This window comes from Rhinoraja longicauda, chromosome 25, assembly GCF_053455715.1.
Source record: "Rhinoraja longicauda isolate Sanriku21f chromosome 25, sRhiLon1.1, whole genome shotgun sequence".
NCBI classification, from domain to species: domain Eukaryota; kingdom Metazoa; phylum Chordata; class Chondrichthyes; order Rajiformes; family Arhynchobatidae; genus Rhinoraja; species Rhinoraja longicauda.
This window is the reverse complement of record NC_135977.1, coordinates 3,183,520-3,209,709: the sequence shown is the minus strand read 5'-3', so window position 1 is coordinate 3,209,709 and position 26,190 is coordinate 3,183,520. Positions and strand designations below refer to the sequence as shown.

At 45.7% G+C, this 26,190-nt stretch overlaps 1 protein-coding gene and 1 long non-coding RNA gene across 3 annotated transcripts in view; one reads left to right on the top strand and one right to left on the bottom strand.

Annotated features, from left to right (window-relative positions):
* Positions 1-661, bottom strand: part of gnb1l (guanine nucleotide binding protein (G protein), beta polypeptide 1-like) — a 29,364-nt gene extending 28,703 nt beyond the window's left edge. Inside the window, exon 1 of one of the 2 annotated variants that reach the window (XM_078421744.1) lies at positions 592-661. The gene's annotated coding sequence lies outside the window, so the exon portion shown is untranslated. The remainder of the gene's footprint in view (positions 1-591) is intronic. The other variant, XM_078421745.1, reaches the window with a different exon arrangement.
* Positions 622-10,421, top strand: LOC144606002 (uncharacterized). The gene is made up of 3 exons (XR_013548907.1): positions 622-775; positions 6,506-6,640; positions 9,753-10,421. It is a non-coding gene; the product is annotated as an uncharacterized LOC144606002 (long non-coding RNA).
* Positions 10,422-26,190: the final 15,769 nt, after the last annotated feature.

Here is a 26,190-nt window from a genome sequence, read left to right as displayed (position 1 = left end):
CCCCAATACAAAGAGAGATCTCCACTCTATGAAAAGAGAGGGGGTTCCTCTCAATAGAAAGTGAGATCTATCTCAATGCAAAGAGAGGGATCTCCCTCATTGGAAAAGAGGGGGATCTCCCTCAGTGCCAAGAGGAAGCTCCCCCGCCAATCCCTAATGCAATGTAGACCCCCCCCCCCCTCCTCTTCTCTCCCGCCAACCTGCCATCGCCGCGCATTCGGCCCCTCAACCCCACCTATCCCTGAGCCCCAGCACCCCCTCCCCTACTGGTTGCCGGGGCAACCGACCCCTCCCTCCCCCCTCACTGGTTGCCGGGGCAACTGCCGCCCGCCCCACCCCCCACTGGTTGCCGGGGCAACTGCCGCCCTCCCCACCACCACTGGTTGCCGGGGCAACTACCGCCCTCCCTACCCCATGGTTGCCGGGGTAACTGCCGCCCTCCCTCCCCACTGGTTACTGGGGCAACTGCCGCCCTCCCCCCCAATGGTTGCCGGGGCAACTGCCGCCCTTCCCACCCCCACTGGTTGCGGGGGCAACTGCCGCCCTCCCTCCCTCCCCACTGGTTGCCGGGGCAACCGCCGCCGCACCGACCTGAACGTGAGGCGCCCGCCGACCCTCCACCAAGCGGCCCGCAGCACCACTGCGCAGCCGCGGCCACAGCGACTTCCGGCCGCCGCCGCCCAGCCGTCTGGGAAATGTAGTCAAAAGACGCCGGAGGGTGAACAGAAGTAGAGAAGGTGCGAAGAAACTCTACGACGGTCGGCCCGCATCTGCGGTAAGGGAAACACAGTTTTAATGTTTAAAATGGAGGGTCCTTCCTCTTGGTTTCACATCCAACCTAAAGATGGGATTTGGGAGGGTACATCACTCAACTAGAATGTCAAACTTGCTTTTACATAGAACAGTACTGCAGAGGCATAGGCCCTTCGCCCCATCATGTCTGTGCTGACCACGATGCCAGGTTAAACTAATCCCATCTGCTTGTACATGATCCAAATCCCTCCATTCCCTGCATGTTTATGTGTGTCTAACGCCACGACTTAAGGTTTTTATTTGCTTGGATATATGATTATTTCACTTTAGATTGATTGGATTGGAGATAAAGTGTGGAAACAGGCCCTTCGGCACACCATGTCCGGCCAACCAGCGATCCTCGCACACCAACACTATCCTACACACTAAGGACCATTTACAATTTTACCGAAGCCAATTAACCTACAAACCTGTACGCCTTTGGAATGTGGGTGGAAACCGGAGCACCCGGAGAAAACCCACACAAGTCACAGGGAGAATCTACAAACTCCATACACACAGCACCCGTAGTCAGGATCGAACCCTGATCCCTGGTGTTGTAAGGCAGCAACCCTACCGCTGTGCCATCCATTTAAGTTGTTTTTATTTGCTTGGACATATGATTATTTCACCTGCAATCTGGTATTTCAAGATGGCGGCGGCAGCAGACGGAGGGGAGGATCGGTGCCAGTCACCTTCAGAGGGGCGGCCTGATCACGGGTCAAGGTGTGGGTGGAATGGGCCGCTGGAGGCCCTGCAGCAGCCTGGGGCTCGATTAGATCGGGCCCCACTCCAAGAGGCCAAGCAAGAGGCCAAGCAAGCGGATTAGATGTAGCCTGCAACGGCACAGACCACGGTGGAGGACATCGACAAAATCACCAGGCCAGGCTGACCCCTGAACTCCGACCCAGAGCCGTCACCAGGACAACAGGCCTTAATGGCCAAGTTAAGACTAAAGTCTTACTAAAGTCTTAACTCTAGTTTAGAGTTTTTATTAATAACTTTGAACGTGAAGTGTACAAGATGGTGCCGAAACATGGCATCTCTTATGTACTGCCTCAGTGTAATCTACTAAACCTACACTCTGGTACTTGAGTATGTTTGTCCATAAAGTAGAGTAAGATTTTTACTGAACTGTATGCAAAAGGGGAATTAGAAGTAATATCACCAGCAACTTGTCCTGGGCTAGCTAAATTGAAGCAATTGCCAAGAAGCACACCAATGCTGCTACTTCCTTGGAAGGCTTAGGAAGCTTGGTGTGTCCCCAACAATCCTCACTGACATCTACAGAAGGGCCATAGTTAGCATTTTATCAGGATGCAATCACAGCATGGTTTGGGAACAACTCCATTCAAGACCGCACGAAATGGCAGAGAATTGTGGACGCAGCCAGAGAATCACACAAACCAAACTCTGGTCTCGACCAGAAACATCACCAATTCCTTCTCTCCAGAGATGCTGCCTGACCCGCTGAGTTATTCCAGCTTTTTGTGTCTCCCTTCTATTGACTCCATCTACTTCACGTTGTCTTGGCAAGGCCACCAACATCATCAAGGACCAGTTTCACACCGGTCACTCCCTCTTCTCCCCTCTCACATCAGGCAAGAGGTACAGAAGTGTGAAAACGCACACCTTCAGATTCAGGTACAGTTTCTTCCCAGCTGTTATCAGGCAACTGAACCATCCTATCAAAAACTTGAGGGCGGTCCTGAGCTACCATCCACCTCATCGTAGACCCTTGGACTATCTTTAATCGGACTTCACTGGACTTTATCTTGCACTAAACATTATTCTCTTTACCTGTATCTATACACTATGGACGGCTTGATTGTACTCATGTAATGTGATGTAAAAAATGTAATCATGTAAAAAAACTGCAGATGCTGGTCTAAATCAAAGGTAGACACAAAATGCTGGAGTAACTCAGCCGGTCAGGCAGCATCTCGGGAGGGAAGGAACGGGTGACGTTTCTGGTCGAGACCCTTCTTCAGACTGATTCAGTCTGAAGAAGGGTCTCGACCCGAAACATCGCCCATTCCTTCTCTCCCGAGATGCTGCCTGACCCGCTGAGTTACTCCAGCATTTTGTGTCCTCCTTAAATTTCACTGCAGCTAGGTACCTGTGACGATAAAGTACCATTGAACCCGCAGATTGCAGGAGTTATGTGCAGGTCATTGTTGGAATCCTTTAAGGACAGAATAGCAATTGGAGCAATCTTTGACACTGACAATGACGGCCACAGTGGGTAAAAGAGGCAGAATAAAGTCCACAGAAAGAGATAATAAACAGAGTTATGATGGTGCATTATATCCTCGTTTACCCAGTGACAGAGGCTGTGTGTAATTTGTAGGTGTGTATCAGTACCACAGACTTCTCTTGCATTGACTTCTTCCTTGTATTGTTTTTCTTAAACCGCGATTTCGTGCAAAGGCAGTCAGCTTTGAGAAAGAGACACAAAAAGAGTTGGAGGAACGAGATTATTCTCCCCCTGTGAGCAAACATCTTCATTATAAGATTGTTTGTCTTTTCCGTGAGAAAAATAAGCAGAACCTTTCCAGAAATTGGGTCCTTTCACAGATGTGCTGTTAAACAAATTGTCTGCACCTCACCACACCCACCTACATAAGCCTCCTCACCTATCCGTGCTGTCAGCTAATGCTGAATGAGTATAGGCACGACCCCATGTAATTTAGAGTTTAGAGATACAGTGTGGAAACAGGCTCTGCGTCCCACCGAGTCCACCCCGACCAGCGACCACCTGTACACTAGTTCTATCCTACACACTAGGGACAATTTACAGAAGCCAATTAACCTCCAGACCTGAAGATAGACACAAAACACCGGAGTAACTCAGCGGGTCAGGCAGCAACTCTGGAGGAAAGGAATAGGTGACATTTCGGGTCAAGACCCTTCTTCAGACCTGCTGAGTTGCTCCAGCATTTTGTGTCTATCTTCGGTGTAAACCAGCATCTGCAGTTCCTTCCTCCACCTATCACTTTTCCAGATTTTGTCCTGCCTCCACCTCTCTTTTTGAGTTCTCTCTACCCCCTCCCCTCCCCCCCCCACCCCCCCAACTGCATTCTGTTCGAAGAAGGGCCCCGACCAAAAACGTCGTCTACTCTTTCCCTCCACAGATGCTGCCTGACCCAACTAGTTCCTCCAGCACTTTGTGTTTTGCTCAAGAACAGAGCATCTGTACGGGTGTCAGGGGTTATGGGGAGAAGGCAGGAGAATGTGGTTAGGAGGGAGAGATAGATCAGCCATGATTGAATGGCGGAGTCGACTCGATGGACTGAATGGCCTAATTCTGCTCCTATCACGTGAACTTATCTGCAGTTCCTTGCCTTTCTCGATGCTTTTGTTAGAGATTCTAGGCTTGTAGCCATCATGGGGTTAAGGAAATGGCCTTTGCAACATGCTGCTTACTGTTCTTGTTCACAACTGCCTGCATTCTACAAGTTGTAGATCACTCTTTTAATTATATAGGGCAGCTCTACAGCAGCTGATAACAGGATAACCCTCAATTTCCTGTTTTGTGGGAGGACGTATGATGTCTCCCAATGCCAACAGCTGCCAAACATAAAGTTGCTTCTCTCTTTATAATTTTCTTAGATCCTTGCTTTACCTAGCATTTACTAGTAGTTTTTACCCTTGCACGGAAAGTTATTTGTATTCAAGAAGTCCCCTCTTAATTGAGGAACACACAAGAGTCAAGAGTCAACAGTGTGTGTGTGTGTACATACACATACTCACACACACACACACACACACACACACATATGTATATATAAAATATATATATATATATGTTTGTGTGTGTGTTTACGTGTAGGAAGGAACAGCAGATGCTGGTTCAAATCGAAGATAGGCACAAAAAGCTGGAGTAACTCAGCGGGACAGGCAGCATCTCTGGAGAGAAGGAATAGGTGATGTTTTGGGTCGAGACCCTTCAGACGTTTCGGGTCAAGACTTCTTCAAGGGTCAAATCTGAAGGGTTTCAACCCAAAACATCACCCATTCCTTCTCTCCAGAGATGCTGCCTGTCCCGCTGAGTTACTCCAGCATTTTCTGTCTATCTTCGGTGTAAACCAACATCTGCAGTTCTTTCCTATATACATATACACACATATGTACACATAAAAAACAAACACTAAAAGTGCAATAATAACAGTAATAGTCTTGGTCGTTCAAAGCTTATTGGAGGTTGTAGTGTTTAATAATATTGTTTGTAGTGTGGTGTTTGAATGATATATATCAAGGGCAGTCTACAATGCCAGCTTTATCAAAGACAAGAAACCTTATTTGTCATCTTATCACGAGAAGTTTCAAAGGTTTCCTGTGAATACATGATAGAAATTTAGTAATTCTCACTTATCTTGGGTTATTGATTTGAAAGCGTGGCAGATAGTAATTAGAACTCCGCTTAGACGGTGGAGATTAATGTACCAAAATGACAGCCCACAAGAATGATTCCTTCCACAATAGTCCGGTATTATTACCAACACTTGTCAGTAAACCCCAGTGAAAATATTAAGTGGTGCATCTGTGAGTCACAGGGACCTTTAAACAACGTTACTGACCAACTATAAACCGCACCTCATATAAGATCATAAGACATAGGAGCAGAATTAGGCCATTCGGCCCATCGAGTCTACTCCAACATTCATGACTGATCTATTTTGCCATTCTCCTGCCTTCTCCCCGTAACCCTTGACACACTTACAATCAAGAACTTATCAATCTCCACTTTTAAAATATGCATGATTAAAAATACTTTTTTTTAAACTACTCTGTAGTTACTTCTCTCCTATTTTTTTAAAGTCACTTTCTCAGCCCTCTCCAATCATACTTAATAATACTGAAGGCAGACACAAAATCCTGGTAGGAAAAAAAACTGCAGATGCTGGTTTAAATTGAAGGTGGACACAAAATGCTGGAGTAACTCAACGGGACAGGCAGCGTCTCTGGACAGAAGGAATGGGTGACATTTCGGGTCAAGACCCTTCTTCAGACTGAAGAAGGGTCCCGACCTGAAACGTCACACATTCCTTCTCTCCAGAGATGCTGCCTGTCCCGCTGAATTACTCCATCATTTTGTGTATATCTTCAGTTTAAACCAGCATCTGCAGTTCCTTCCTACACATCTCTGGAGCAGGTGAGGTTTTGAGTCGAGATCTTTCTTCAGACTGAGAGTCAGGGGAGAGGGAGACATAGAGGTAGGGAAAGATAAGGTGTGAAACTGACTGATCAAAGGGGCCAATGGTCAAATACTGATCTAATAATACTGATTGGCCTCTGTTGCAGAGTAAAGTATTATGTACAATTTTACACCATAAGTCACTATCCCCTTCAATATTTAGACTTTGAGAAAGGCTTACTGTGAATCAAAAATATTAAAGCACTTGGGGTTTTTTTTGCCTCCTTTTGACCAAATTCGCTTTGACTGAAGCTGGGTGACACATCTCAAATATCATATTTCAAAGAATCAAAAGTATATTAAAAATGGAGAGAGGACCAATAACTTTCTTTTGATCCGAAGTAGTTTTTACACTGAAGCATGGAGAAATAAAATATTTCAGATATCTTTACACAGGGAAAGTCTGGAGATACAGCGTGGAAACAGGCCGTCTGGCCCACCGCATCTGCGCCGACCAGCGATCACCCCGTACACTAGTTCTCTGCTACATACTAGCGACAACTTTTTTTTTCACAGAAGCTAATTAACCTACAAACCTGCACGCCTTTGAGGTGCGGGAGGAAACCCAGAGCACCCGGAGAAAACCCACACGGACAGGCAGCAACTCTGCTTCTCCTGTCGGAATCAAGAACTAGAGGGAATGGATTTAAGGTGAGAGGGGAAAGATTTAACAGGAATCTGAGGGGCAACCTTCTCACTCAGAGGGTGGGGGGGGGTAAATGGAATGAGTTGCCAGGGAAGGTAGTTGGGGCAGGCACTATCACAACATTTAATAGACACTTGGACCGATATATGGATAGGAAAGGTTTAGAACGATTGGGCCAATTGGATTAGATTAGATGGGGCACCTTGGTTGACTCTATTGAGTGAGGCGGATGGGACTGTTTCCGTGCTGTATGAGTCTATGACTCTAAGTTACTTCCAATACCTTTGTTGTTGTGACTCTATTACATCTTGGGTTGTACAGGTAGCTTCATTTGTGGAGATGAGGAACAGTATACAGGACTTGGATTATTCTACCATGCAATAAAAACAGGAGACCTGTGAACAAATACTTGTTATTTAAAGTCTGAGAAGATTACTCAGCATCTGCCTTTTATCTCGTTCAGCTTGTGTGTAGAAAGGATAAAATGGTTCTCAGCGTGCAGTAAAGCTCTCTGATAAATAACAACTCCCACTGGTCTCACCACCCCCAAGCTACTTTCTTCGGTTCAGAAAATCCATTGGAATTTAAAATAAGTTGGATTGCAAAGTGATAAAACAATTTAAGAAGTCCTCTTTCTCATATTGAGCACGAAACAGGACGATGAGTGTTTAACGTCTCTGGGCCTGTACTCAAGAGTCAAGAGTTTTATGATTATTGTCATACGTCCCAGATAGAACAATGAAATTCTTACTTGCAGCAGCACAGCGAAATATGTAAACACAGTACACTATATACATACACATACCCATATATACATATACAAGAAGGGTCTCGACCCGAAACATAATCTTTCTCTTCTCTCCAGAGATGCTGTCTGACCCGCTGAGTTATTCCAGCTTTTTGTGTCTATCTTACATATACACATATATATATATATAACTCAGCGGGACAGGCAATATCTCTGGAGAGAAGGAATGAGTGATGGGTGAATATATTCTGACTCAGAACAAAACACAAAGTGCTGGAGGAACTCACATGCCATACATCTGATCTGATCAGATAGCAAGCAAAGCAAAGCTTTTGGCTGCATGTTTAGTTTTTAGTTTAGAGATACAGCGTGAAAACAGGCCATTCGGCCCACCGAGTCCGCACCTGTACACTATGTTATCCCACTTTCGCATCCTACACACTTGGGATAATTTACCAAAGCTGGGGTAGAGTTGCTGCCTCACAGCACCAGAGACCCGGCTTCCATCCTGACTACGGGTGCTGTCTGTATGGAGTTTGCATGTTCTCCCTGTGACCTGCTTGGGTTTTCTCCAGGTGCTCAGGTTTCCTCCCACACTCCAAAGACATACAAGTTTGTAGGTTAATTGGCTTTGATAAATATCGTAAATTGTCCCTAGTGTGTAGGAGAGTGCTAGTGTACGGGATGATCGCTGGTCGGCGTGGACTCGGTGGGCAGAAGGGCCTATTTTTGCACAGTATCTCGTAAGTCTAAAGCTAATTTACCTCCAAACATGCACATTTTTGGAGTGTGGGAGGAAACCGAAGCACCAGGAGAAAACCCACCAGGTTACAGGGAGAACGTACAAACTCCGTACAGACAGCACCCGTAGTTGGGATCGAACCAGGGTCTCAAGGCAGTGTTTGGGTACAACGTGAGCCAAACATTTCCCACTTGGCATCAATAATCATCCTCGATTACGTCTCGGTGATGATCTGTGGTCAGCCTTGCATGTTACTTGCCTCCCTGACAATGAAACAAGGAAAATCTTTCAACACCACCCTCGATTTAAATTACATTTACTCTATCTAAAGTCATGTCGAAAATTTTTTTTATAATACAAATATTTCCCTGTTTGGCACAAGATGAAAAATGCTTTCATCACGTCGAGAAATAAAGTCAAAGAGTAATAAATTTATATCACGGCCGTATTGGAATCTTGGAAAAAACCTAGAAAAATATGCTTTGGAATGATGCTGTGAATGTTATGAAATAACTCCCAAGAATTGGAGCTTTGTTCATTGGAAAAGGCGACAGCACTTTCATTACTGCGCACCCCAAATGTGCCACACAACAATGCAACGATATTTCTGTTCCAGAGAGAATCACTCGGCTAATTCCTGGGGTTAGAGGGACCACTCATCGCGGGCAACTCAAGAAATTAGGTCTGCACTCTTTGGAGCTGAGAGGAATGAAGAAACATATAAAATTCTTAAAGGATTAGACAGTGCTAGATGCAGGAAAAATGTTCCCGATATCGGGGGAGTCCAGAACCAAGGGATCACACAGTTTAAGAATATGGGGTAGGCCATTTAGGACTGAGATGAGGAACAACTTTTTCACCCACAGAGTTGTGACTCTATGGAATCCCCTGCCACAGAAGGCGATTCACTGGATGTTTTTTAAGAGAGAGTTAGATTTAACTCTTAGGACTAAAGGAATCAAGGGATATGGAGAAAAAGCAGGATACTGATTTTGGATGGTCAGCTATGATCATATTGAATGGCGGTGCTGGCTCGAAGGGCCGACTCCTACTCCTGCACCTATTTTCTATGTTTATATATTTCTATGAAGTGGTAACCTTACATAAACGTCGCCCTGCTGAGTATCACTCATTATCACTGTTTGTATCACCTACCCTACAGCCAACAACAGACCATTGTGGGCTCAATCTTTCCTTGTCCATCGAGATGTGGACTCTTACACATCGGCGAGTCCAAACACTGACTGGGCGATCGTTTCAGGGAACACCTTCGCTCAGCCCGCCTGAACCAACCTGATGTCTTGCTGGACACTTTCATTCCCCTTCCCATTCCGACACAGACCTTTCTGTCCTCGATCTCCTCCATTGTCAGAGTGAGGCTAAACGCAAATTGGGGGAAACAGCATCTCATATTTCGCTTGGGCAGCTTACAGCCCAGTGGTATGAATATTGATTTCTCTCACTTCAGGTAACTCCGACACTCCCTCTCTCTCTATCTCTCCCCCACCCAAGTCGCACTAGCTTCTAATTTTCACCCTACAAACATCTTCCAATGGCCTGTTTCCTTTATCATCGTTACTTTTTTGCATATCTTTCATTCATATTTTTTCTTTCTTTCATATTTCAGATACAGCGCGGAAACAGGCCCTTCGGCCCACCAAGTCCGCGCCACCCAGCGATCCCCACACATTAACACTATCCTACACACTAGGGACAATTTTTACATTTACCCAGTCAATTAACCTACATACCTGTACGTCTTTGGAGTGTGGGAGGAAACCGAAGATCTCGGAGAAAACCCACGCAGGTCACGGGGAGAACGTACAAACTCCTTACAGTACAGCACCCATAGTCAGGATCGAACCTGAGTCTCCGGCACTGCATTCGCTGTAAAGCCGCAACTCTACCGTTGCGCCACCGTGCAACCAGTCTGAAGAAGGGTCTCGACCCGAAACGTCACCCATTCCTTCTCTCCAGAGATGCAGCGAGAAAACCCACCCGGTCACAGGGAGAACGTGAAAACTCTACACAGACAGCACCCCATAGTCAGGCTCGAACCCCGGTCGGTCTCTGGTGCTGTGAGGCAGCAACTTCACCCACAGAGTTGGGACCCTTCTTTAGATTTTGAATGTTTCTCGGTGTTTGTGACAATAATAAATCAAACCAAGCCAATACCAAATACGTTCAGTACAAGTGGTAATGAAAGAAAGAAGACTGAAGTTTGGGGAATTAGGACATTGAAATTGTGCCCCAAAACAATCCTCAGCATTGATCAAACTGCTCCTTTAAGGTAAAAGTAAACTCACTAAATGCCCTTTGTATTAACCAGGCCGTGAGGAATCCATTCATATCATCCTTCCTTGCTGGGTGTCTTGGTCTAGCATTATCTTTTCAAAGACCTCTGAGGCACACTACTGAATAAACTTAAAAACTGAACAAAAATCCTTCTGAGCCTGCTTAGGCTGAACCGTGAGGATCTGATCCAAAGAATACACACAGCCCTTTTAGTACTGCGATCCACCACAAAAATCCTTTAATTTCTTCCCACTACACTGGTGCAGCAAGGTTTTCAGAATCTGGTATGGATTTCAGGATTAGGTGAAACTGGAGTGTTTTAAACCTATTTGCAGACTTGGATTAGTCCGGGATCATGCCTGAAATAGTCCTATCCCCTGAAAAGCTGGTTGAAACATCAGGGGCATTTCCATGGAAGACTAATCTTTGGTGTTCAGGAACATTTGGAGATGGACTGAGAGAAATAATAATAAAGTTAAAGGTGGTGAGAAAGGAAAGATGGGATTACTGATGATTAAATAATGGTTCAATGGTCCTTTACCTACGTGGACTGAAGTTCTTTTTTTTGCATTCAGTTCAGTACTAATCTTACGAAACAGGGGCACTATCATACTTTAGATTTTAGACTTTAGAGATACAGAACGGAAACAGGCCCTTTGGCCCACCGTTTCCATGCCGACCAGCGATCACCCCGTACACTAGCACTATCCTATACACACCAGGGGCAATTTACAATTTTCACCGAAGCCAATTGACCGACAAACCTGCACGTCTTTGGAGTGTGGGAGGAAACCGGAGCACCTGGAGAAAACCCATGCGGTCACGGGGAGATCGGACATACTCTGTACAGACAGCACCCGTAGTCTGGATCGAACCCGGGTCTCTGGCGCTGTAAAGCAGCAACTCTACCACTGTGCCACCGTGCCGTCCAAAACATTCATTTTTAATACACTGTACAGTTTTGTATACAGTTCAACACAAATCTTACTGTACTTAGACACAATCATACCAAGGAACAAGAATGTAGGAATGGTAGATTACACTGATGCAGTACACAAGAGTCACCATTTTGTATAATTCGTCCAAAGTTGTTAAAAATGTAGAGTTGTAACTTGGCCATAAAGACCCGTGTGTGTGTGTGCCTGTATGTGCGTGTGTATGTCAATGTGCGTGTGTGTGTTGGTGTATGCGTGTATTGGTGTGTGTGTGTGCATGTGTATTTATTTTTGTGTGTGTGTATTGGTGTGTGTGAGAGAGAGAGAAAGAGTGAGAGGGTTTCAGGATTAATCTCCATCTTTCCAATGAGATCATATCCATTTCGGCCACTTGTTGAGTGAGCAGGTAGAGGTCAATAAGACTTTTGTAGACAGTTTGGACAACAGTAAGTTTGGGGGAGTGGGGTATGGCAGGTGGTCTCCATGAAGAGTGTCTTGCTGTAATACAATCTTTAGGAACACGGGTGTACCTAATTAACAAAGAGGGCTGCTTTGAATGGTGTATTTATTGAAGTGCATCAATTAATATAATGCGTGTTAAAGCAGCGAGTTTACAGCAACATGCGAGTACTGATGCTCTTTCCCAAGTGAAGGAAGAGAGATTTCCAATACCATTGCGCTATTTACAGTGGTTATTGATCAGAAAATGAGATAAGGTGTACAGTTTCAATCATATAGGAGGATGTTTATCACGAGATTATATCCTGCCTCCACCACCATCCCTGGCAGTGTGTTCCAGGCACCCACCATTCTCTGTGTAAAAAAACTTGCCCCACACATCTCCTTTGAACTAAAGTCATGTCATCTATATTGCTGTCGTTCTGGAGGTACAGGAAGCGCATTAACTTAACTTAAGGGTAGCACAGTGGTAGAGTTGCAGGCTTACAGCGCCAGAGACACGGGTTTGATCCTAACTACGGGTGCTGACTTTAATCAGACTTTATCTTGCACTAAATGTTGTACCTTTCTCCCTTTATCAGTACACTGTGGACGGCTGGATTGTAATCATGTACGGTACTTTCTCTGACTGGATAGCACGCAGCAAAAAGCTTTTCACTGTACACGTGACAATGATAAACTAAACTAAAACTAATATAACTAGCATTCCACGATGCCTCATTTTCAAATCTTTATTGACCAAATCTGTAACATAGAAGGGAACTTAATATAGAGTTTTAATTTTTCTTAAAAAGTCCTCTAAGGTTTAAAGAGTCCATTGGAATGACATCGACTTTATTGGTTTTACATCAGTAATAAAATATAGGGGATATATATTGCCCCGACTTGAAATATGCCTATATTACCTTTTATGGTAAATTAAAGTAAAGTCAAAGATCATGTATACTGAGCATTATATTGATTTTTTAATTAAAATTTGCACAGCATTTGTTTCAGATCATGATTACAGTTCATTTTTGAAAGGCATGTGGGATTAAGTCAGATGCCTTGATGAATCCAGAAGCTCACTAGCACGTAATGATATCCTTATACTGCTGTGTATTAAACTGTCAATTGTACACCCTCGGGGAGACTTCATAGTTGTCACGTTGTTGGCAAAAACGTTTTTCAAATTATATTAGCGTAAACCTGTGATGTTGAGTTTTGTTTAGTTAAGAGATTCAGAGTGGAAACAGGCCCTTCGGCCCACCGAGTCCACACCGACCAGCGGTCCCCACAGACTAACACCATCCTACAAACACTAGGGACACTTTACAATTATACCAAGCCAATTAACCTACCTGCCTGTACGTCTTTCGTGTGTGGGAGGGAACAGGAGATCTCAGAGAAAACCCACGTGGTCACGGGAAGAACGTGCAAACTCCGTACAGACAGCACCCGTAGTCGGGATTCAACCCGGGTCTCTGGCGCTGTAAGCTTGCATCGTTGCTTTTTGCATATCTGTCATTAATTTGTTCTATGTACTTTCTGTATCTCTCATTTCCCTCTCCCCTGACTCTCAGTCTGAAGAAAGGTCTCGACCCGAAACGTGGTCTATTCCCTTTCTCCAGAGATCCTGCCTGACCCACTGAGGTTCTCCAGCTTTTTGTGTCTAAACGATTAACATGACTGGAATACGTGGAATTCTCAAGAGAGGTTCACAAGAAACCACAGATACCCTCGAATCCTGAACAAAACTCAAAGTGCTGGGGAAACTCAGTGGGTCAGGCAGCATCTGTGGTTGGAATGGACAAATAATGTCCCTGGAACCTCCAGACTCAGCTTCTTCCCCCTCTGTTATCAGGTTTCTGAACGGTCCTCCCATAAGCTAGGGCACTGCCCAATTCACCTCTACCCCATTGTGGACAATTTTCTCCGAAAACTTATGAACATGTGTTTGATCTTGCCTGTCTGGAGATTGATTGTTGGATCATGAGATCATACGATACAGGAGCAGAATTGGGCCATTCGGCCCATTGAGTCTTCTCCGCCATTTCATCATGGCTGATCTATCTTTCCCCCTCAACCCCATTCTCCTGCCTTTTCCCTGTAACCTTTGAGGCCCCTACTTACCCACGCTCTCCAGGGATGCTGCCTGACCCGCTGAGTCACTTCAGCGCTTACCAGCATCTGCAGTTCTTTGTTTCAACACAACTCCTCTTGTCTCCCTATCTCACGCTCTTTTGTCTCCCTTTGATCTCAAGCAATTGTCCACCCATCTGTCGATCAACTGTATCCACCCATCACTCCCCAGGATATGCCCTGTCCTCTCTTCCAGTTTTGCCCCCCATTGCTCCTTTCACAGCAAGGTCGACGTTCCATTCATACACTGGGAGCTTTGCCTCAATTCCTCGCTGAGTTTATCAGTGGCTGCCTATTATTTGTAGCTCCTAATTTTCACTCGCAAGGGAACACCCCCATCTAAGTCTGCACCGTCAAACCCATTGATAATAACAGGCAATGTCATTACCAAGCCCAGAGGGGAAGATCGTTAAATCTGGCGTTGGCTGAATTAGGGTCAAATAAATTACAGTGACACTCCAGAAATGTAATGGGCCACATGACCAGATCAGTACTAAACACGTTATACAGAATGTTCTGTTCTGGATAGCTTTCTTTAGTTGAGTTGAGTTGAATTGAGTTTAGTTTAGACTTACGGCGCTGAAACAGGCCCTTCGGCCCACCTAGTCCGCGCCGACCAGCGATCCCTGCACACTATCCTACACACACTCGGACAATTTACAATTTTACTAAGCCAATTAACCTGCAAACCTGTACACCTTTGGACTGTGGAAGGAAACCAGAGCACCCGGAGAAAACCCACGCAGGTCATGGGGAGAACATACAAACTCCGTACAGACAGCACCCGCAGTCAGGATTGAACTCGGGTCTGTGGCCCTGTAAAACAGCAACTCTACCGCTGCACCATCATGCCACACCACTGTTGATGTTGTGGGCATCGAATACAAAGGAATTCTCTGTTTAGGGTGGTGGGTGTATGGAACGAGCTGCCGGAGGTGGTTGGTGAGGCAGGTACATGGATAGCACAGGTTTAGAGGGATAGGGGCCAAACGCAGGCAGGTGGATGGGGCATGTTGGTCCGCGTGGGCAAGTTAGGCCGAAGGGCCTGTTTCCATGCTGTATGACACAACGACTCTACACAGCGTGGAAACAGGCACTTCAGCTCACTGTTTGGGATGTGGGCGGAAACCAAAGCACCCGGAGAAAACCCACGCGGTAACAGGGAAAACGTACATTGGGTCCTTGCCGACCAGCAACTAGGTATTTACACTAATCCTACACTAACTTTATTTCTGTGCTGGATCTCTAAACTAAACTAAACACCATCCAGATTTCAAGAGAGAGGTAGATAGAGCTCTTAAAGATAGCGGAGTCAAGGGTTATGGGGAGAAGGCAGGAACGGGGTACTGATTGTGGATGATCAGCCACGATCACAGTGAATGGCAGTGCCGGCGTGAAGGGCCGAATGGCCTTCTCCTGCACCTATTGTCTATTGCCTATTCTACCACTCACCCACCGAATGAGAGGACAATGCTACAGCGGCCACTTAACCAATTGGGTCAGCATAGACTCAATGGACCAAGTGTCCTTAAATGCCATGCGAATACATAAAGTTGCGGCCTCACAGCACCAGAATCACTTTATGTATTTTTATGTTTCATGTATCTTGTGTTTTATGACTGTCGGCAGACCAATTTGCCTCCTGTGATAAATAACGTTCTATCGTATCGTATTGTCACGTGAAACTTGCCAGGCATTCCCTGATTCAGACCACTTGATTTTTATGACAAGGAATATCCTGGTAAACACTCTATATATAAGTGGGTATATGTTCTATATAGAATACCCAACCCTCTGTTTAATGAGACCTTAGCTATTTACAGAGACAAGGAACTGCAGGTGCTGCAAACTTGAGCTATGCACAAAAGTGCTGGAGGAATCACAAGTCAGGCAACATCTGTGGAGGTAGCATCTTAGGGCAGCACAGTGGCGCAGCGGTAGAGTCGCTGTCTTACAGCGCCAGAGACCTGGGTTCAATCCTGACTACGGATGCTGGCAATCGATATTGTGCACACATGAAACGTCACCCATCCCTTCTCTCCAGAGGTGCTGCCTGTCCTGCTGAGGAGTTACTCCAGCTTTTTGTGTCTCTCTTCGGTTTAAACCAGCATCTGCAGTTCCTTCTGAAAAGCATGAAATATCAGGACAGTTTTATTAAATACAGGACAGTGAATAAAATCAGAATTATTCTGCAGACGCACGGGTTAAATTGACTCTTCATCTGTAGGCCGCTTCAGTGCGAGCAAACCCACGGGTGATTACTGAAAATCCGTATTAATGAACGATTTGATCATCAGCAGTGAGGTCTAGTGACAACATTAAATGGCAGATACGATAATGAAGCTCAGAGCTGGACGAAAGTAAATCAGCAAACCCGAAGGACAGGGAAGGCTGGCAGGGTGATATCTCGCCTTTGTTCAAGGCTGGGGCAACGATAAATTCTACCAAGTGTAAATAGCTGGATGGTTTGTGGGGGAGAGAGACCAGCAAGAACAGAACTACTGCTATTGCAAGGAGTAATTGGATACTCCCTTTGGCTGAAGCTGAGTGGAGATTCCATTACTAGTTGAAAGCGGCCATAACTCCAAGCCCACATCAAACATTCATAGGAGCTTTTTTTTTTAATCGTTTTTTTTTTTTGGTGTCATTTTTTTCCCCCTCGATGTAGGTTTTCGGTCTGTCTTTTTCATCTATATTTCTAGCTGGAAAGGGTGCAGAGAAGATTTACGAGGATGTTGCCAAGATTTGAGGGCCTGGTGGCACGGTGGCGCAGCGGTAGAGTTGCTGCCTTACAGCGCCAGAGATCCGGGTTCAATCCTGTCTATGGATGCTGTCTGTACGGAGTTTGCACGTTCTCCCCGTCACCTCCGTGGGGTTTCTCCAGGAGCTCTGGTTTCCTCACACACTCCAAAGACATTAAGGTTGTCGGTTAATTGGCTTGGTATAACAGCAAATTGTCCCCAGTGTGCAGCGGCAGAGTTGCTGCCTTGGATAGAGTGGATGTGGAGAGGATGTTTCCACTAGTGGGAGAGTCTAGGACCAGAGGTCACAGCCTCAGAATTAAAAGACTTAAGGAGATGGGGAGAAATGTCTTTAGTCAGAAGGCAATGGAGGCTAAGTCGGAGGATATTTTTATGGCAGAGATGGATAGCACAGGTTATCAGGGGTTAATGGGGCGAAGGCAGGAGAATGGGGTTAGGAGGGAGAGATAGATCAGCCATGATTGAATGGCGGAGTAGACTTGATGGGCCGAATGGCCTAATTCCACTCCTATTCCTTATGACCTTTCAGCTCCAGAGACCCGGGTCACGGGGAGAACGTACAAACTCCGTACAGACGGCGCCCGTAGTCGGGATCGAACCCAGGTCTCCAGCGCTGCATTTGCTGTAAGGCAGCAACTCTACCGCTGCTCCACCGTGCCGCCCAAAGTATGCAGTTTGGAGCTTATTTGAAGGTTAGTGTTTAATAGCCTGATGGTTGTTGGGACCTCCAGGTTCAGGAACAGTTTCTTCCCAGCTGTCATCAGGCGACTGAACCATCCTACCACCAACTAGAGAGAGGTCCTGAACTACTCTCTACCTCTGATCGCACTGTCTCTGATTGGACGTTACTGGCCTTATCTTGCATTAAACATTATTCACGTTATTCCCTTGACTATGTATCCGTGCACTGCGGACCGCTGGATTGTAATCATGTATTGTCTTTCTGCTGACTGGTTAGCACGCAACAAAAGCTTTTCACTGTACCTCGGTACACGTGACAATAAACTAAACTCAACTTAAAGAAGCTGCTCCTGAACATGGACGTTACAGTTTTCAGGCTCGTACACCGTCTTCTGTGAATCCTGCAATAGGATTTCAGATCAAGCCTTGGAGTTTCATCCACCGTAGAAACATGGAAACATAGAAAATAGGTGCAGCAGGAGGCCATTCTGCCCTTCATGTCAGCACCGCCATTCAATATGATCATGGCTGATCATACAAAATCAGTGCCCCGTTCTTGCTTTCTACCCCTGGACCTTTGATTCCGTTAGCTCGGAGAGCGATATCCAACTCTCTCTCGAATACATCGAGATTGGTTGAATCGTTGAGAACATTGCAACCCTCTCTCCCTCTCCCAGCATCAAACAATCCCCCCAAATAAAACAAGCTTTGGTAAGCGCCTCGCAGAGAAGTTCACCTGTGAGAGAAACCCTGTTAGGTGTGCGAGCTGTGACACGTTTGAAGGATGTAACGTGCCTTCAAGTTCAGGAAGTTTGGAGAAACCACAGGGCTTTTCATCACGCACAGTTCATTAACCCATGCACAGGGTGGCCTGGCGGCCAGAGAGTCCCAGGTTCGATTCCGACTACGGGTGCTGTCTGTATAGAGTTTGTACGTTATCCCCGTGAGCTGCGTGGGTTTTCTCCGGGTGCTCCGGTTTCCTCCCACACTCCAAAGACGTGCAGGTTTGTAGGTTAATTGGCTTCATATAATTGCAAATTATCACAAGTGTGCGTGGCATAGTGTTAGTGTGTAGGGATCGCTGGTCGGCACGGACTCGGTGGGCCGAAGGGCCTGTTTCCATGCTGTATCTCTAAAGTCTAAAGCTGTGATTGAATAGAATCTCTGACACATGCTAGACGTAGATTGGGTGGACAGAATCTTTTACCCAACGTGGAAGTACCAAGTACTAGAGAGCATAGAAAGACACGTGGACAGTTACAAAGATAGGAAAGGTTTCCAGAGTCTCCCGCACTGTGATGCAGTTCCACCAGCTGCAAGTCCCTCCAGCGCCTTGTGTTTTGCTTACAACTACATATTTAGTTTCGTTTAGAGATAACAGCGCGTCCATGCCGACCAAAAATCACCCATTTCTATCCCACACATATATATTTCTTACATACACATGTGTGCATACATATGTATATATCTATCCTACACACGAGGGGCAATTTACCGGGGGCATATTGACCTACAAACCCGTGCGTCTTTGGAGTGTGGGAGGAAACTGGAGCCCCCGGAGAAAACCCACGAGGTCACGGGGAGAATGTACGAACTCTTGTTCAGACAAGCACCCGTAGTCAGGATTGAACCCGGGGCTCTTGTGCTGTGAGGCAACAACGCTGCTCCACAGTACCGTCCACTGTGAATTCAGTGTAAGGAACAACCCGTGACAATCAAGAGGCACTCCCGTGGGGAGCCGTAGATTTAGCAGCCGGGGGGTTAATAAAAATAGCGTAAAAGTAACAGTAAATTACTCAAACGATTTATATCAGATTTTTGTTTAGTTTAGTTTAGAGATGCAGCATGGAAACAGGCCCTTCGGCCCACAGTGTCCGCGCCGGCCAGCGATCCCCGCACACTAACACTATCCTACACACTAGTGACAATTTGTTATTTGTACCAAAGCCAATTAACCTATAAACCTGTAACGTCTTGGGGGTGTGGGAGGAAACCAGAGAACCCGGGGAAACCCCACGTGGTCACGGGGAGAACGTACAAACTCCGTACAAACAAGCACCCGGCTGCCAGGATCGAACCGGGGTCTCTGAGGCAGCAACTCTACCGCTGCGCCACCGTGCCGCCCTGAGGATAAGACCTGTCGAGACAAAAGTTGTGAAATAAGTGTTGAATGATACTTTCTACTGTATTGATAGGGCCAGAGTTAAAATCATCGAGCCATGTAGCATGGAAACGGTCTCTTCAGCCGGCCAAGATACTCCATCTAAATTATTCAAACTTGCCCACGTTTGCCCCATATCCCTCCAATGCTTTCCTATCCATATACGTACCTGTCCAAATGTCTTCAAGTGTCATTGCATTGGCCTCGTCCACTTCCTCTGGCGCTCATCCCATAAATGTACCACCCTCTCTCTGTGTGAAAAAATTGTCCCTCAGGTTCTTACTAAATAATCCCCTTCCCCCTCTCAGCTTAATCCTCTGCCCTCTAGTCCTTGATTCCCCTATCCCGGAAAAGACTTCGCCCTTCTAAAGTGGGCGAGGAGGGAATAATATCAACCTACACCCAGGGGTGCAATACTGCCGGAGCTTACCGGAGCGCCGCTCCGGCACCTCTGTAAACAAAAAGCCAAAATAAACAGCGGGGAATTTTAACCAGCGGGGAATTTAACACCAATGACAGCCCCGGCACCTAAAAAAATACCACTGCAACACTGACAACACAGCCAGTATCTTCCAAATCTCACTTACCCTATTTCCCAATGTAATATCTAAAGACCTTAATTGTCCCGCAATCAAATGCCTCCCTGATTATCTTGTCTTCATTATTCTGCAAAAATGAATTATTCTAAGCTCCTAGCTTGCCTGTGGTTTGTGAATTTTGATCCTGCCTCTTCTATTTTTTTCTGTTCGTTAGCCAAGTTAAATATTTTGCTAGCTGCAAACTTAAATGTATCTTTCAGTAATGTAAGTGTAGCTTTACAACATGTTTGGGTTGATTAGATCAATTACGCTTTGCTGAACTTTGGCAAGTGCAAGGGTTACCTTTATAAGAATGTGTAGTGAAATGATTTACAAGTTGATTAATAAAGTGTCAGGTAATTTGTTTTTGGATTTGGCTGCAATTATCTTTGCCTGCAACGAGAAAGACAAGAGGCTGCAGATGCTGGAATCTTGAGCAAAACACAAAGTGCAGGAAGAACTCAGTAGGTCAGGCAGCACCTGTGCAGGTAATGGACAGGGGTTTGGGTTGGGAATAGGAAGAATTTATTGTCACATGTGACCAGGCACAGTGAGATTCTTTGCTTGCATACACAATGTATACAAATAGCAGCCACTGACAGCACTGACAAAGTTACAAAGCACGACGGCTACCCCTTTCGTGTCCCCCCCCACCTCCCCTCCCCCCACCCCCCCAGCAGTTCCCTCATGCCGGGTCCTCCATTGCTCTCCCCCCCCCCCCTTCACGGTGGTCCTCCACGCTCTCATCGACCATGGGTCGAGCCGCCAGACATCGCCGCCACCGCGAGGCTTCACCAGCGCCGAGGCCCCATCGTCGTGAGGCTTCACCGCTGTCGACGCCCCACCTCACGCCTCCGTAGGTGCTGACCCGGGCCTCAGCCGTGGGCTCCGTTGGCCGCTTTGCCCGACCCCGGGCTTGTACGCGGCGATCCGGGAGGCATCGAGACCGCGGGGGCGCCTCGATAAAGACCTCCGGCCACGTTCCCAGTCCACAACCGCGGCCCGTTGGGAAGCCTTCGTCAGACTGGGGCCCTTCATCAGACCTGCAAGTCTGAAAGAAAGGTTACAAACCAAAACATCGCCTATATGAAATTTAGAAGGATGAGAGGAGATCTTATCAAAACGTATAAGATTATTAAGGGGTTCGACACGTTAGAGGCAGGAAACATGTTCCCAATGTTGGGGGAGTCCAGAACAAGGGGCCACAGTTTAAGAATAAGGGGTAGGCCATTTAGAACTGAGATGAGGAAAAACTTTTTCAGTCAGAGAGTTGTGAATCTGTGGAATTCTCTGCTTCAGAAGGCAGTGGAGGCCAATTCTCTGAATGCATTCAAGAGAGAGCTAGATAGAGCTCTTAAGGATAGCGGAGTCAGGGGGTTTGGGGAGAAGGCAGGAATGGGGTACTGATTGAGAATGATCAGCCATGATCACATTGAATGGCGGTGCTGGCTCGAAGGGCCGAATGGCCTCCTCCTGCACCTATTGTCTATTGTCTATCCATAGCATGAAACTGGTGTGAACAGGTGACTGACGTGGACTCGGCGGGCTCTCGTAATTTTGTTGGAATTAAAGAGGTGTCGGACCATCAGTTAGAAACATAGAAACTAGGTGCAGGAGTAGGCCACTCGCCCCTTCCAACCAGCACCGCCATTCAATATGATCATGGCTGATCATCCACAATCAGTCTCGACCCGAAACGTCACCCATTCCTTCTCTCCCGAGATGCTGCCTGACCTGCTGAGTTACTCCAGCATTTTGTGAATAAATCGATCTGCAGTTATTTTCTTATTCTCCCCCTATCCCTTGATTCCATTGGCTCTAAGAGCTAAATCTAACTCTCTCTTGAAAACATCCAGTGAATCAGCCTCCACTGCCTTCTGTGGCAGAAAATTCCACAGATTCGCAACTCTCTGGGTGAATTTATTTTCCTCATCTCAGTCTTAAATGGCCTACCCCTTATTCTCACACTGTGACTGGACTGGACTCCCCCAACATGGGGAACATTTTTCCTTCATCTAGCCTGTCCAATCCCTTCAGAATTTTATATGTTTCTATAAGATCTCCTCTCATCCTTCTAAATTCCAGTGAATATAAGCCCAATCCCCCATTCTTGCTGGAAAATCAACGGTGGAGCTGTATTTTACTGAACTGTATGGAAAAAAAAAAAGAATTTCACTGTACATTTGTATATGTGATAATAAAGAACATTAACCGTTGAGCTGCTGGTAACCGTTTCATGAATAATAAAGGCCTTTGTCCTCTTCATTGGAGATTAGCTTGAGCTGTCCGATGAAAGTCAAGATGAAGTCAATGATGCTGTAGTTTGGATGGAGATTTCAACCCCCAAACACAAACATAAATGCATGTTTAGAACAAGCTAAAATCCAATTTTAAGTACCAATTTTAAGTAAAACCTCTCCTCCCCTCATCTTGCCTGTGGCCCACTCTACCCAAGTGTGCACCCATTTCTCCCACTATCCTGTTCCTAGTCCAAAGACGTACAGGTATGTAGGTTAATTGGCTGGGTAAATGTAAAAAATGTCCCTAGTGGGTGTAGGATAGTGTTAGTGTACGGGGATCGCTGGGCGGCACGGACTTGGTGGGCCGAAAAGGCCTGTTTCCGGCTGTATATATATGATATGATATATATGATATATGATAAACATAGCACAAAAAGTAAGGAAATTTGTGTTTGGTAGATTATTTCTTTGTTGTAACAATGCTTCTTGGCAATAAATCTTATACCGTTGGAAAGCCTGTTTATTTCCCTTTTAAATGGTGCCACATTTGTAAGGAACATGCATTTGTGGGATGAGCAGCAGAGCTGAGTATATGGGTTGCGCCCATGAAAAATTTGCCAAATCTTCTCTGCCAATGCCAAACAGCTTATTCTGCTGTTGCTATTGACTCTTGTTTTGAGCTTCTGGTACCCCCAGGTGCTGACAAGAATGGGATGCCATTCCACAACAGTGTGTGACCAGGCTGGTGACCAGCATGAGGAGGAGGTGCCAGGCTGTTATGGCTGTGTATGGTTCTTCCACACGCTACTGTGGCTCCTGTTTATTAAATGAATAAATTGTTAAATTGCCAATATGTCTTGTTTCTTCAGACTTCAATCATCCAATCCACCAAACAACACCGAACAAGAGTCAATGGCAGAATAAGCTGTTTGGCATTGGCAGAGAAGATTTGGCAAATTTTTCATGGGCGCAACCCATATACTCAGCTCTGCTGCTCATCCCACAAATGCATGTTCCTTACAAGTGTGGCACCATTTAAAAGGGAAATAAACAGGCTTTCCAACGGTATAAGATTTATTGCCAAGAAGCATTGTTACAACAAAGAAATAATCTACCAAACACAAATTTCCTTACTTTTTGTGCTATGTTTATATCCCTCCCTCTGGCTTTTAAATTCCCTCCTCTTCTCTCATTATCTGACACCCTTTTTTTTCTCCTTTTCATCTCCAGCTTCCGTCCATGCACCCGTCAAAACCAGTCCCTCCTCACCTGTGTCTGCCCATCACACTCCAGGCTTTGTCCCGACCCCAAAGATAGACACAAAAACACTGGAGTAACTCAGCGGGGCTGGCAGCATCTCTGGAGAAAAGGAATAGGTGACATTTCGGGTCGAGACCCTTCTTCAGACCTGAGCCCAGCTAGCTTTCTCCCCCCCCACCCTTCCACAATCAGTCTGAAGAAGAGTGATGACCCATACAGTTGCCTGTTCATTCCCTCCGCTGATACTGCTTGACCCGTTCAGTTCTGATAGCACTTTGTGTTCTTTTTTTAAATCTTATCAGCAAGTTCATAGAGCTGGCAAAAAAAAAAAGTTTAGTGCAAGAAGGAACCACAGATGCTGATTTCAACCGAAGATAAGACACAAAAAGCTGGAGTAACTCAGCGGATCAGACAGCATCTCTGGAGAGAAGGAATAGGTGACGTTTTGGGTTGAGAGGTCTGAAGAAGGGTCTCAACCCCCCAAAAAATCACCTATTCGTTTTCTCAGATGCTGTCTGACTGACCCACTGAGTTAATCCAGCTTTTTGTGTCTATCTTCCAAAAAAAAAGTTTGTTGGAGAGAAATGGGTTAATATACATGGTTCAAGTTTTATATCAGGTTATTTAGTTGTATAAAATATCATTCTAACGTGATCCAAAGAGCTACCGTGCTGTAATAACATATTTGAATGTTTTTCTTTGAAAACAAAGCAGGTAAAAGGAAACTACGTTCACCCTTGTTCAGGAATAGCTATAATGTTTTTAATATGAGTCATGATTTTATCATCTGCAGCCCCATTGAAAGATCACAAAATTATATTACTTCAAAACCAAAAATGGAACTTAAACTGCTAGTGAACATTCCATTGTTTTGATATTTAATATCTGTTTCGAATAGAGTTTTAGGTGAGACAGTTTTATGTAACGTAAGCGTATTTTATTTCAATTAATAAGACTTTCTGAAGCCTTGTAGTGAATAGACACCTCGTGGTGCACTGGAAAGTATTAGTGCTTGGGTAAGTAGGGTCTGGGGTAGACAGAGCGGGCAGAGAAGCAAATTTGCAACTTGGAGCGGAGAAAAAGAGAATATATTATCAGAATGTAAGAAAATATGATTTTTTAAAAAAATTATTTTTATTTTAGAGATACAGCGCGGAAACAGGCCCTTCAACCCACTGCTCCGACCAGCGATCCCCGCACATTAACACAAGCCTACACACACTAGGGACAATTTTATATTTCTACCAAGCCAATTGACCTACAAACCTGTACGTCTTTGGAGTGTGGGAGGAAACCGAAGATCTCGGAGAAAACTCACGCGGTCACGGGGAGAACGTACCAACTCCGTACAGACAGCACCCGTGGTCAGGATCGAACCGGGTCTCTGGCGCTGTAAGCACTGTAAGGCAGCGACTCTACCGCTGCGCCACCGTGCCTCCTCAAAATTCCCAAAAGGGTAGAAAGATGAACGTAAAAACACTACCCATGGATGTTCAATCTATGAGGAATGTGAGGTAAATTTTAAAACTCAACATTAAAATTCTCATTCTCCCATCCAAAGGGCAGCACGGTGGCGCAGCGGTAGAGTTGCTGCCTCACAGCGCCAGGGACCCGGGTTCCATCCTGACTATGGGTACTGTCTGAACGGAGTTTGTACGTTCTACCTGTGACCGCGTGGTCACACTCCACCCACACTCCAAAGGCATGCTGGTTTGTAGGTTAATTGGCTTCTGTAAATTGTCTCTAGTGTGCAGGATAGAACTAAGATATGGGTGATTATTGGTTGATTCGTTTAACCTGGCATTGTGATCGACACGGACATTGTGATCGGGCCGACTTTCCTGTTCCTGTGCTGTGTATTGTTCTATATTTACATTACAGCTCCTTGACAGAATGGGACCTGAATGCACAACCTATGGTTCTGATAGATACGGCATGGAAACAGGCCCTTCGGCCCACCGAGTCCATGCCAACCATCGATCACCCTTCCACACTCGTTCAATAGACAATGCTATCCCATGCTATCCCACTTTTGCCTCCGCTCCCTGTACACTGGGGAAAATTTACAAAGTCAATTAACCTACAAACTACCCACCTCTTTGGGAGGAAACTGGAGCACCCGGAGATCACTCCACACGGACCCAAGGTCAGGATCGAACCCGGGTCTCTGGCGCTGTGAGGAAGCGGCTCTACCAGCTGCGCTACCATGCCACCCTTTGACTCGGTAATACCTCGAGCCACAGCCTATATCAGTGAACAGTGTATGTTAACACACGGATAGAGAAGCCTTTAAAAGAAGATCATTGTGGTTTCATTTAGTCATCAAGTTCTTAGACACAACAAGGATACAAGTTCCTGTGCTGCAGGCATAAGACGATATCCTTTGTACAAAACCTGTCAGTGTGTTGAAATCCATTTTCAATTTGGTCTCTGTTTTTGCTGTAAATCTTAGTGTGTGATAGACAATCCACGATGACTAATTGACCATATAATTGTCATCACCAGGTCTTAATTCCTTCTCTTTTTGAATAAACAATACATATAACTCTCCTGCAATGTAGTGTGTAATGTTT